At 40.2% G+C, this 13183-nt stretch overlaps 1 pseudogene; it reads left to right on the plus strand.

Moving 5' to 3' along the window:
- The first annotated feature begins 9546 nt into the window (after positions 1 to 9546).
- LOC113903942 lies at positions 9547 to 9832 on the plus strand (annotated as a pseudogene).
- Positions 9833 to 13183: the final 3351 nt, after the last annotated feature.

Consider the following 13183-nt stretch of genomic DNA (forward strand, 5'->3'; position numbering starts at 1 on the left):
GAGCAGGATGAGGAGGGGACGACAGGGAATGAGATGGCTGGATGGCATCACCAACTCGACGGACATGAGTTTAAGTCAACTCCAGGAGTTGGTGATGGACAGGGAGGACTGGTGTGCTGCAATTCATGGAGTCACAAAGAGTGGGACATGACTGAGCAATTGAACTGAACTTAACTGAAGGATTAATGACATTGAGCATTTTTGTCATGTGTTTAATAGCCACATTTTCTTTCTTGAATTGTATATTTAAATCTTTTGCCCATTTAAAAATTGGACTCTTTTGTATTCTTTTTATTTAGTTGCATTTTTTCCTTGTATATTCTGGATTTAAGTCTTTTGTCAGATGCATTATTTGTAAATATTTAGGAGACAGAAATTTAAATCAAGAAGCTAAAAAATAAAATAAAAAAATAAAAATAATCTACCTTTCCCATCTCTTTGATACTGTTTCAAGATCTTTAACTTAAGATAGATAAAAGTCATGGGTCAAATGCCCCCAAGATAAATAGCACAAGATTGAATCTTGTTCTTAACACCAGTGAAATCCCAAATGCTATAGTACAAATGCATACATGGCAGGAAAGCATGAGGAAGAGAGCAATTCAGAGTAGATCCTGTTAACAAAGAATCAGGGGTTTTAATTAGACTATTAAAGAGGAACGAGGAGGTTAATGAGGTCCACTTTAGCACTCAGAAGCTAAATTTTTCCATGATGTAATTTTTGCAAGGTTAGAGACAAATAACTTTAGCCCAGACACATAGATGTGCTCTATGAAGCCTTTTCAATCTTCAGTTATTCTGTAGTTGCACTATCTCAATGGGATTTTGGATCTTGCATAACATAAAGGTGTGAAGGAGAGAATAGTGAGTAAATAAATAGCTAAATGAATGAATAGCAAAATGAGTTCATATGGCGCAGCAGTCTCACATGTGTGTATGTAAATTTATGTCAAATTTCATTCAGAAGCTCTTTGAGTAAAATATCACATTATTAATGATATTCTAGAATACCTACATCAGTTCAGTTTAGTTCAGTCACTCAGTCGTGTCCAACTCTTTGCAACCCCATGAATTGGAGCACACCAGGTCTCCTTGTCCATCACCAACTCCTGGAGTTCCCTCAAACTCACATCCATCAAGTCGGTGATGCCATCCAGCCATCTCATTCTCTGTTGTCCCCTTCTTCTCCGGCCCCCAATCCCTCCCAGCATCAGGATCCTTTCCAATGAGTCAACACTTCGCACGAGGTGGCCAAAGTATTGGATTTCAGCTTCAGCATCAGTCCTTCCAAAGAACACCCAGGACAGATCTCCTTTAGAATGGACTGTTTGGATCTCCTTGCAGTCCAAGGGACTCTCAAGAGTCTTCTCCAACACCACAGTTCAAAAGCATCTTCGGTGCTCAGCTTTCTTCACAGTCCAACTCTCACATCCATACATGACTACTGGAAAAACCATAGCCTTGACTAGATAGACCTTTTTTGGCAAACTTATATCTCTGCTTTTCAATATGCTATCTAGGTTGGTCATAACTTTCCTTCAAGGAGTAAGTGTCTTTTAATTTCATGGCTGCAGTCACCATCTGTAGTGATTTTGGAGCCCAGAAAAATTAAGTCTGACACTGTATCCACTGTTTCCCCATCTATTTCCCATGAAGTGATGGGACCAGATGCCATGATCTTCGTTTTCTGAATGTTGAGCTTTAAGCCAACTTTTTCACCCTCCTCTTTCACTTTCACCAAGAGGCTTTATACTTCCTCTTCACTTTCTGCCATAAGGGTGGTGTCATCTGCTTATCTGAGATTACTGATATTTCTCCCGGCAATCTTGACTCCAGCTTGTGCTTCTTCCAGCCCAGCATTTCTCATGATGTACTCTGCATATAAGTTAAATAAGCAGGGTGACAATATACAGCCTTGATGTACTCCTTTTCCTATTTGGAACCAGTCTGTTGTTGCACGTCCGTTTCCAACTGTTGCTTCCTGATCTGCATACAGGTTTCTCAAGAGGCAGGTCAGGTGGTCTGGTATTCCCATCTCTTTCAGAATTTTCCACAGTTTATTGTGATCCACACAGTCAAAGGCTTTGGCATAGTCAATAAAGCAGAAATAGATGTTTTTCTGGAACTCTCTTGCTTTTTCCATGATCCAGCTGATGTTGGCAATTGGATCTCTGGTTTCTCTGTCTTTTCTAAAACCAGCTTGAACATCTGGAAGTTCATGGTTCACATATTGCTCAAGCCTGGCTTGGAGAATTTGATTATTACTTTACTAGTGTGTGAGATGAGTGCAATTGTGCGGTAGTTTGAGCATTCTTTGGCATTGCCTTTCTTTGGGATCGAAATGAAAACTGACCTTTTCCAGTCCTGTGGCCACTGCTGAGTTTTCCAAATTTGCTGGCATATTGAGTGCAGCACTTTCACAGCATCATCTTCCAGGATTTGAAATAGCTCAACTGGAATTCCATTACCTCCACTAGCTTTGTTTGCAGTGATGCTTTCTAAAGCCCACTTGACTTCACATTCCAAGATGTCTGGCTCTAGGTGAGTGATCACACCATCCTGATTATCGGGGTCCTGAAGATCTTTTTTGTACAGTTCTTCTGTGTATTCTTGCCACCTCTTCTTAATATCTTCTGCTTCTGTTAGGTCCATAACATTTCTGCCCTTTATCAAGCCCATCTGTGCATGAAATGTTCCCTTGGTATCTCTAATTTTCCTGAAGAGATCACTAGTCTTTCCTATTCTGTTGTTTTCCTCGATTTCTTTGCATTGATCACTGAGGAAGGCTTTCTTCTCTCTCTTTGCTGTTCTTTGGAACTCTGCATTCAGAGGCTTATATCTTTCCTTTTCTCCTTTGCTTTTCACTTCTCTTCTTTTCACGGCTATTTGTAAGGCTTCCTCAGACAGCTATTTTGCTTTTTTCCATTTCTTTTCCATGGGGATGGCCTTGATCCCTGTCTCCTGTACAATGTCGTGAACCTCCATCTATAGTTCATCAGGCACTCTATCTATTAGATCTAGGCCCTTAAATCTATTTCTCACTTCCACTGTATAATCATAAAGGATTTGATTTAGGTCACACCATGAATGGTCTAGTGGTTTTCCACACTTTCTTCAATTTAAGTCTGAATTTGGCAATAAGGAGTTCATGATCTGAGCCACAGTCAGCTCCCGGTCTTGTTTTTGCTGACTGTATAGAGCTTCTCTGTCTTTGGCTAAAGAGAATATAATCAATCTGATTTCGGTGTTGACCATCTGGTGATGTCCATGTGTAGAGTTTTCTCTTGTGTTGTTGGAAGAGGGTGTTTGCTATGACCAGTGCATTCTGTTCGCAAAACTCTATTAGTCTTTGCCCTGCTTCATTCCGTATTCCAAGGCCAAATTTGCTTGTTACTCCAGGTGTTTCTTGACTTCCTACTTTTGCATTCCAGTCCCTTATAATGAAAAGGACGTCTTTTTTCGGTGTTAGTTCTAAAAGGTCTTGTAGGTCTTCATTGAACCGTTCGACTTCAGCTTCTTCAGCATTACTGGTTGGGGCACAGACTTGGATTACTGTGATATTGAATGGTTTGCCTTGGAAATGAACAGAGATCATTCTGTTGTTTTTGAGACTGCTTCCAAGTACTGCATTTCAGACTCTTTTGCTGACCATTATAGCTACTCCATTTCTTGTGAGGGATTCCTGCCTGCAGTAGTAGATATAATGGTCATCTGAGTTAAATTCACCCATTCCAGGCCATTTTAGTTCGCTGATTCCTAGAATGTCGACATTCACTCTTGCCATCTCCTGTTTGACTACTTCCAATTTGCCTTGATTCATGGACCTGACATTCCAGGTTCCTATGCAATATTGCTCTTTACAGCATCAGACCTTGCTTCTATCACCAGTCACATCCACAACTGGGTATTGTTTTTGCTTTGGCTCCATCCCTTCATTCTTTCTGGAGTTATTTCTCCATTGATCTCCAGTAGCATATTGGGCACCTACTGACCTGGGGAGTTCCTCTTTCAGTATCCTATCATTTTGCCTTTTCATACTGTTCATGGGGTTCTCAAGGCAAGAATACTGAAGTGGTTTGCCATTCCCTTCTCCAGAGGACCACATTCTGTCAGACCTCTCCACCATGACCCGCCCGTCTTGGCTGGCCCCACCCAGCATAGCTTAGTTTCATTGAGTTAGACAAGGCTGTGGTCCATGTGATTAGATCGACTGGTTTTCTGTGATTATTGTTTCTGTGTGTGTGCCCTCTGATGCCCTCTCACAACACCTACCATCTTACTTGTGTTTCTCTTACCTTGGATGTATCTTGGGGTATCTTCTCTTACCTTGTGGTATCTCTTTCACGGCTGCTCCAGCAAAGCACAGCTGCTGCTCCTTACCTTGGACAAGGGGTATCTCCTCACTGCTGCCCCTCCTGACCTTGATCGTGGAGTAGCTCCTCTTGGCCCTCCTGCACCCAGACAGCCACCGCTCCTTGGACATGGGGTTGCTCCTCTATGTAGAATACCTACATAGTGGGTGGCGAGTTGCAGATTTAACATTGGAGATTACATTTATTGGCTAAAGCCTTTGACTGTGTGGATCACAAGAAACTGGAAAATTCTGAAAGAGATGGGAATACCAGACCACCTGACCTGCCTCTTGAGAAACCTGTATGTAGGTCAGGAAGCAACATTTAGAACTGGACATGGAACAACAGACTGGTTCCAAATAGGAAAAGGAGTACATCAAGGCTGTATATTGTTACCCTGCTTATTTAACTTATATGCAGAGTACATCATGAGAAACCCTGGGCTGGAAGAAGCACAAGCTGGAATCAAGATTGCTGGGAGAAACATTGATAACCTCAGATAAGCAGATGACACCACCCTTATGGCAGAAAGTGAAGAACTAAAGAGGCTCTTGATGAAAGTGAAAGAGGAGAGTGAAAAAGTTGGCTTAAAGCTCAACATTCAGAAAACTAAGATCATGGCATCCAGTCCCATCACTTCATGGCAGATAGATGGGGAAACAGTGGAAACAGTGGCTGACTTTAGTTTTTTTGGCTCCAAAATCACTACAGATGGTGATTGCAGCCATGAAATTAAAAGACGTTTACTCCTTGAAAGAAAGTTATGACCAATCTAGATAGCATATTCAAAAGCAGAGACATTACTTTGCCAACAAAGGTCCATCTAGTCAAGGCTATGGTTTTTCCAGTAGTCATGTATGGATGTGAAAGTTGGACTGTGAAGAAAGCTGAGCGCCGAAGAATTGATGCTTTTGAACTGTGGTGTTGGAGAAGACTCTTGAGAGTCCCTTGGACTGCAAGGAGATCCAACCAGTCCATCCTAAAGGAGATCAGTCCTGGGTGTTCTTTGGAAGGACTGATGCTGAGGCTGAAACCCCAATACTTTGGCCACCTCATGTGAAGAGTTGACTCACTGGAAAAGACCCTGATGCTGGGAGGGATTGGGGGCAGGAGAAGAAGGGGACGACAAAGGATGAGATGGCTGGATGGCATCACCAACTCGATGGACGTGAGTTTAAGTGAACTCCAGGAGTTGGTGATGGAAAGGGAGGCCTGGTGTGCTGTGGTCCATGGGGTTGCAAAGAGTTGGACATGACTGAGCGACTGAACTGAACTGAACTGAACCATGTCATAAAGTAATGGATATTTTTCTGGGACACAAATTTGAATGATGTGTTCTATGAAGTAGTTGTGAGTCAGGAGAGAGGAAGACGTGCAGGGATGAGTTGTTTTTCTAGAGGGAGTCCAGCTAAATCAGAGGCCCTCATTTCTGTATATGGCATCATCTTCCTTCAATTCCATTTATAATGTCACAGATCTACAGAAATTGAGAAAATATTATTTTCTATGTCAAGAAAAGAACAACTCTGACAGTAAACAAGCAAAAACTCAATATTTCTCCGGACATGAAGAGCAAGTGAAGAAACTTTACTGAGGTTCCTCATAAGGCAATAGTATTATATATATTAAAGAGAGCAATGTCAAAGGTCATTGTAGGAAAGCTCCCTAACATGAATAATTCCATTATATGCTCTTTCCAATAACAAGAAAATACCTTTTTAAATTGTTTTGGTAAATGCTCTGGCCAATGTCAGATTTTCATACTGAGTGATTGTAAAGGGTAAAAAAAAAAAAATTAACTTGAATAATGAGGCTATTTTTAATGAAAGTATGATTTAATAGGAGTGGAATATAATCTTTTTATAAATGGTTATATATATATAATTGTTTATAAAATATATACATGTATTTGTCATAAATCTATATAATCATTAAGAGTATAAAGAACTCTCAATTTTTTTCCATATGCTACATTTTATAGAGAAAAAATTTTGCTCAGATTTATTTTGATATTTAGAGATTTTCAAATCCTTGATACTTTACCCTCATGATTGTCATGGCTTTGGATAGTGCTATGAGTCTCTGAAATATTTTCAAATATAAGGAGAATATCTACAGAGCTAACGAGAACAAATTTAAGTAAGTTAAGGAAGCATATCTTATCTCCATTTAGAATAACTGTTTAGCAAATACAAAGCCTTCACTTATTTCAGTTACTAAATTGCCACCGTTCTTGCTTCTTTGAAGGTCAGAGTTAAGAACAATTCATTTTTTAAAAATATGTCACCACCAACAGGATATCTGCTAACTCTGCTAGGTGTTGGAGGTACAGCAATAGATTTTTTATGTCCCTTTATGGACAGTATTCTAAAAAATTATCTGGTTGGAACAGTTGGTGTTGATTCACTAAAGAGGAGATACGCCACAACATTTGTTTCATGAATCACTCTTATCCACCTGTGGTAAAGAATCTTCACTACTGTGGACACTGGCAACCATACATGGAGATTTGGAATGTCTAGGAGGACCGTCACCGTACACTCATGCATGATGGCTCTGAGGTCACCCAGCTCCACCGTGGAGGTCCAGTTGTACATGTGGCTTTTCTCCTGAATCACATCCTACAGATTCCATTAAAAACAGTATCTCCTTAACTTGAAGGGATTCGTTTCTGTTTTTCATAGAAATACAATGCAACATAAAGGGAAACAAAAATTAATTGTTCGAGCTGTCCAGAGTTTAAATTCCACATTCAGTAGATTACACATTTCCCTCCATTCCCCCCTCCCCTCATTTTCTACCTTTCTTTTAAGAAGATTGTGCATTCCTTCTCTTGCTATGAGACCTACATGGACTTCTCATGGGATGAACAAATTTACCACCTTACTGAGACAGACTTGGCTAGTTGACTATTTTTGACCAATGAGTGAATTGTGTGTAGAAGCCAATTGTGTGTCGTGTACGCAGAAACATTAAGAACTGCCACGTGGTCGCCCTTGCCCACACAGGAACTGTTCTTTCAGCCTGGATCCCAAAATGAATAAGAGACATGCCACAGAGCCATAGACTGGAGTTGTTGACCTGCAGTGACATGGAATTTAAGGGAGACCTAAAACTTAAGTGCCATAATCTACTGAGATGTAAAGATTGTCCCTATGTTATCACAAAGTGAAAAAGCTAACTGATAAACCACATAAACAGACAACAATATGTTACTGCTGCTGCTGCTGCTGCTGCTAAGTCGCTTCAGTCGTGTCCGACTCTGTGCGACCCCAGAGACGGCAGCCCACCAGGCTCTCCCGTCCCTGGGATTCTCCAGGCAAGAACACTGGAGTGGGTTGCCATTTCCTTCTCCAGTGCATGAAAGTGAAAAGTGAAAGTGAAGTCACTCAGTCATGTCCAACTCTTAGCGACCCCATGGACTGCAGCCTACCAGACTCCTCCATCCATGGGATTTCCCAGGCAAGAGTACTGGAGTGGGGTGCCATTGCCTTCTCGGCAATATGTTACTAGTAAAGCCTAATTTCATTAGTTTGTGATTATCATCATTCCTAATATATTTCACTTTTAATTAATCCTTTAGTCATTTCTCTGCCATTAATTTAAGAAGCCTAGTCACTTCCTCTTTAGGCTTCCAACCCTTTCCTTATTCTTCAAATTGCTCAAAAATCCTGCACAGTACAGTTTACTCTGTACAAAGTGGGCCAATACTCTAGGCATAGAAGGAAAAACAAAATCAAAAACTTCAAAAAGTCCACTGGGTTCCATGCGTCTTTCACTGTCATGTGACACAGCTATTAAAGATTACATCTGTCTTGGACTAGTCTAATGCTGTTTGTTTATTGATGCTATGTTACAGCTGTTGTCCTAGATCATTATCGTGGGCATACCACTCTCTTATTTCACCTTCACTTGCTCAGCATCTTAAAATGAAATTGCAGGGACTTCCCTGGTGGTCTAGTGGTTAAGACTCTGTACTTTCACTGCACAGGGCATGGTTTGATCCGTGGTCAAGAAACTAAAATTCTGAATGCCACTTGTTGGGGCCAAAAAGAAAAAAATGCAATTACATTGTGTGCTGAAAGTGACCTTGCCTCTCTGACCCTTGAAAAAGTCAGAGAAGTGTTAGTTGCTTAGTCATGTCCGACCCTTTGCCACCTTATGGACTGTAGCCCACCAGTCTCCTCTGTCCATCGGATTCTCCAGGCAAGAATACTGGAGTGGGTTGCCATGCCCATCTCCAGCTCTGGCCTTTGGCCTTTAAGTTAAATTTAGGCCACCAGTATACATACCCCTTGCTTTACGGGGAGTTTGCTACACATTACAGTGTCTTTTTAATCAGGGAACCCCAACCATCATGAGAACTTTCTCTAACATTAAATCATAGATACAATTTCATAATAATCCTATGACCAATGAGCAAATGTTCCTTTACAGCTTTACTAGGAGCTTAGTACATATCTTCATTCATTCATGTAACCAAAAGGCCACTTCAGAGGACAAAATGTGACACCATTAAATTGTATGACTATGCATCTCTGCATAAATAGAAATGTACATGGAGGATTCCTGAAATTTAAAAAAATGTACCTTTTCACATTAATGTGTGTTACCCCTGTTCTGCCATTACCTGTGACACTGTTGCACCACTGGTGTTTAGCAGAATGTTTGGCATGTATTAAGTGCTCAGTTGGGGTCAAACCCAAATCTCCTGCATTGCAGGTGGATTCTTTACACTGAGCCACTGGGGAAGCCCAATTTGAATAAATGTGAGAACTATCAATTATAAGGCAAGTCAATAAGATCAGAAATGGACTAGACTTTTCTCACTCCATATTTTTTCATAACAAGAATTTTCTTTGAATTTTTATGTCTCCAAATATCCTTAACTGTTGAAACCTAATACCTGAGATCTTTGGGAGGACACTTCAGAGGCAGTGGAATTAGACTGGGTCTTGGACTATTCATAGGGCTCTCAGGTAAATTTTAATAAATGATACAAATAGAAGAAGAAATATACAAACAACCCTTATTCTGTTTGTGTGAGCTCGTCATAAAACTGAGAATGTCTCTTACTTTTTCATCCTATAATTTAAAAAAAAATGGTTTGTACATATCATATAGTAAAGGAAAAAAAAATCCATTAGGCAGGTTTTCTTAGATGGTAAAGCATGTGAGGCCTTTTCTGCAGTGATGACCTCCTCACGAGAACATGCCTCTCACAAAGGATCTTCTTCATCCCTCTCCAGAAGAGGAGAAGAGGAAACACAAGAAGAAGCGCCTGGTACAGAGCCCTATGTCTTGGATGTAAAATGCCCAGGATGCTATAAAATCGCCACCGTCTTTAGCCACGCACAAACAGTAGTTTAGTGTGTTGGCTGCTGTTCTGTCCTCTGCCAGCCTACAGGAGGAAAAGCAAGGCTTACAGAAGGATGCTCCTTCAGACGGAAGCAGCACTAAAAGCATCCTGCATCAAGATGAATGGGAAACCACCCCAATAAACATGTTTTGGATAAAAAAACAAAAAAGCATGTGAGTTGTCTTAATGTTTGAAAACCTACTAAGATCAGTAGAAAACCATCAATTTTACAAGTCTTTCAGGTTTGTATAATAATGAAAAAGGATATATTTCAGTCAAATTTTTATTTCTCTGTCCCAAATCCAATATGGTATTACATACATGGTTAAAAATATTTCTTAAAAATTAAAAAAAATTTTATGATTATCCAATTTTATTCCATTCCCTGGACATTGTATTTATACTTACCATCTTGAGTAAAAGAATGAGTAACCAAAAGTCCTGGATAAACTATAAGAAATAAAGCAAATAATCATGAGCTAAGATATACATATTGTCATATGTGTAAAATCACCATTGTGTGGACTTGCCTGTTGGTCCAATGGTTAAGAATCTGCCTGCCAATGTAAAGGACACAGGTTCAATCCCTGGTCCTGGAAGATCTCACATGCCTTGAGGCTACTAAGCCTGAATGCCACAGCTACTAAGCCCACGCTCCCTATAGCCATGCCTCTCAATGAGAGAAGCTGCTGCAATGAGAAGCCCATGCACCACAGCTAGAGAGTAGCCTGTGCTCACTGCAACTAGAGAAAGCCTGCACACAGCAGTGAAGGCCCAGTAAAGCCAGAATTGATAAATAGATCACTATTGTGATTCATGTCAGGATATCGTAGATATTGATAAACAATTGAATTGTTGTTAACTAATGCAGATTTTTCTCCGAATGTTATATGTTATTATTCAGTCACTAAATTATGTCTGACTCTTTGGGAACTCATGGATTGCAGCACCCCAGGCTGCATGCTGAGTGTTACAGCATCTAGCTAATGATTTGGAAATAAGAAAATCTGTCATCCAACATCTGCTCCTTACTGGCTAATTGTGCAGCTTTGGGACAGTGATATCAATTTCCTGGGCCTTGATTTTCATATTTGTAAAATAATAACAATACTAATAATACCTAACTGGGGGCGGGGGGTGTATGAATCAGTAATGACATACATACATTACACACAACACTTTAATTGCAAGAAGCCGGAAATGTAAGACAAAAAATTTATATTTCAATTAACCAAAAAATTTATATTTCAATTAACCAAAAAATTTATATTTCAAGCCATACACCAAAAAGGAAAAAGAAAAAGTAAAAAACAATGAGTGTATCCGTGGATTCAAATCATTAGATTTTCATATTGACTTCTATATTTGCCTTTTTTTTTACAAAGAGCTTTGCTATCACAAACCAACCATCTTCACAAGGTTAAAAACAAGACTGTAACCAGGTTGGATCTTAAATTCTCATAAATTTCATGAGTAGAAAGGAAAAAAATTCTATCCAACTAATTCCAGTTAGAAAAATCCTGGAGAATAAAACTGATTGGTCCTGCTAATTGGTTCTCATATTCATTTTTGAATCAAGCAGTGGGAGTCAGGTGGAAGACTGTGACAGGCCCCAATTTCTGTGATATGTCCAGACCTTTGATGTGGCGTGTATGATCTACAACCAAAAAAGGGAAGAAAAGATACAAGACAAATCAAAACAAGTAGCAAAACAGAATCTTCATTATTAAAGTACTTGGCATAGTATTAGCTAAGGACCTGGAAATGATAGATATTAGTGCTGATGAGATTAACTTTCATTTCCTGGGTCAACCAATTAGTTAGCTTCATTCTGGTTTATGGACCACTCATGTATGCTCACGGAGAAGGCAGTGGCACCCCACTCCAGTACTCTTGCCTGGAAAATCCCATGGATGGAGGAGCCTGGTAGGCTGCAGTCCATGGGGTCACACAGAGTCCAACACGACTGAGAGACTTCACTTTCACTTTTCACTTTCCTGCATTGGAGAAGGAAATGGCAACCCACTCCAGTGTTCTTGCCTGGAGAATCCCAGGGATGGGAGAGCCTGGTGGGCTGCCGTCTCTGGGGTCGCACAGAGCTGGACATGACTGAAGTGACTTAGCAGCAGCAGCAGCAGCAGCAGCATGTATGCTCATGGTGGTGAGCATGAGAGGAATCCAATAAAAGAGAGAAATGTGCAACATCCACCGCTGCTAGGTTAGAGCTTGTTTTGCTGATGGTGTGTCATTCGTGGTATATATTCCTCCAAAGGGCAGAGGGTTACTACTCTTGCAGATTTCAATACATTAATTTGAAATGAGAACTCTAATTCAGAGTCAAAGTGAACTGCAATCTGCTGGAATATGCTGAGGTCATCTTGACATACCTAGCAGTAATGAAAAAAATCATTCTTGCTTCATCACTTCTAGCTGTGTCCTTGACTGAGTTATGAGCCTCTCTGGGCCTCAGTTTCCTCAAAAGTTACATGGGGGTAATGATAATACCTACATTCTCATCAAGTATTTGAGGCAATTAAATGACTTAATGTATAAAAAGCAGGGGAGGGGGAGAAATAACTCATTGTGTGGGGAGTTGGAAATTTGAGTATCTACTTCAGAATGCTTGTACGGAAGGTGAAGAATCCTTTCTCTTTCTGACTGAGAGACTAGGGCTGAATTACCCAACCATTCTTTGATCTGGCAGTCCTCTGACTCAGGACTTTGAACTTTAGGTTGGTTGCAAACAAACGGATGGTTGGTTCATTCAAGACAGCCAGTGTTGGATTCTGCAGTGGGAACTAATAAAAAGGCCTGGATGTTTCAGGGCTGTCTGTGAGCAGTGGCATAGTGGCAGTGCAGGAAAGCGTCGCTTCTACTGCCCAGATCCTATGCTCTTTAAGTTTCTATCTGGGCACCAAACATACTCCTCCATTTTCTCATTAATTATGAGCTCCTTATTTTTCTCCCAAAGTCCTCTTTCAAGTAAAAATTGTATAGTGGCTCTCTCTTGCCTGAAATTAAAAAAAAACTTACTAGTACAATATAGATATTCAAAATGCCAGTTTTTTTAATGTAAGCCAAACTATATAAGTACAAAGAAAAATAGCCGAAGCAGCTAGATTAAGACAAGTACTTATCAGTCATGACAGCTGACTGTTAACTTTTATTCTGCTCTCTATCCTTTACATGACTCGTCTGACCAAGCACTTATGATATACTGAGCACTTATGAGAAACAGAAATGAAGAGTAATCGTGGGACCATTTTCACATGTCATAGAGTTATACAAATGCCAAATAACTTAACAAATCGGGAAACGCATGTTCACAACTTTTGGTAAGTGCTTTCAATGCATGAATAAGGCTAAATAATAAAGTATAACAGTAGGACCTAACTTAGTCCAGGGGGAGGGCACTTGGGTCTAAGTTCCATGTAAGCTGTGTAAGTGACACTTAGGCAAGCAAAAAGAAGAG

This window comes from Bos indicus x Bos taurus, chromosome 14 (genome assembly GCF_003369695.1).
Source record: "Bos indicus x Bos taurus breed Angus x Brahman F1 hybrid chromosome 14, Bos_hybrid_MaternalHap_v2.0, whole genome shotgun sequence".
In the NCBI taxonomy this organism is placed as follows: domain Eukaryota; kingdom Metazoa; phylum Chordata; class Mammalia; order Artiodactyla; family Bovidae; genus Bos; species Bos indicus x Bos taurus.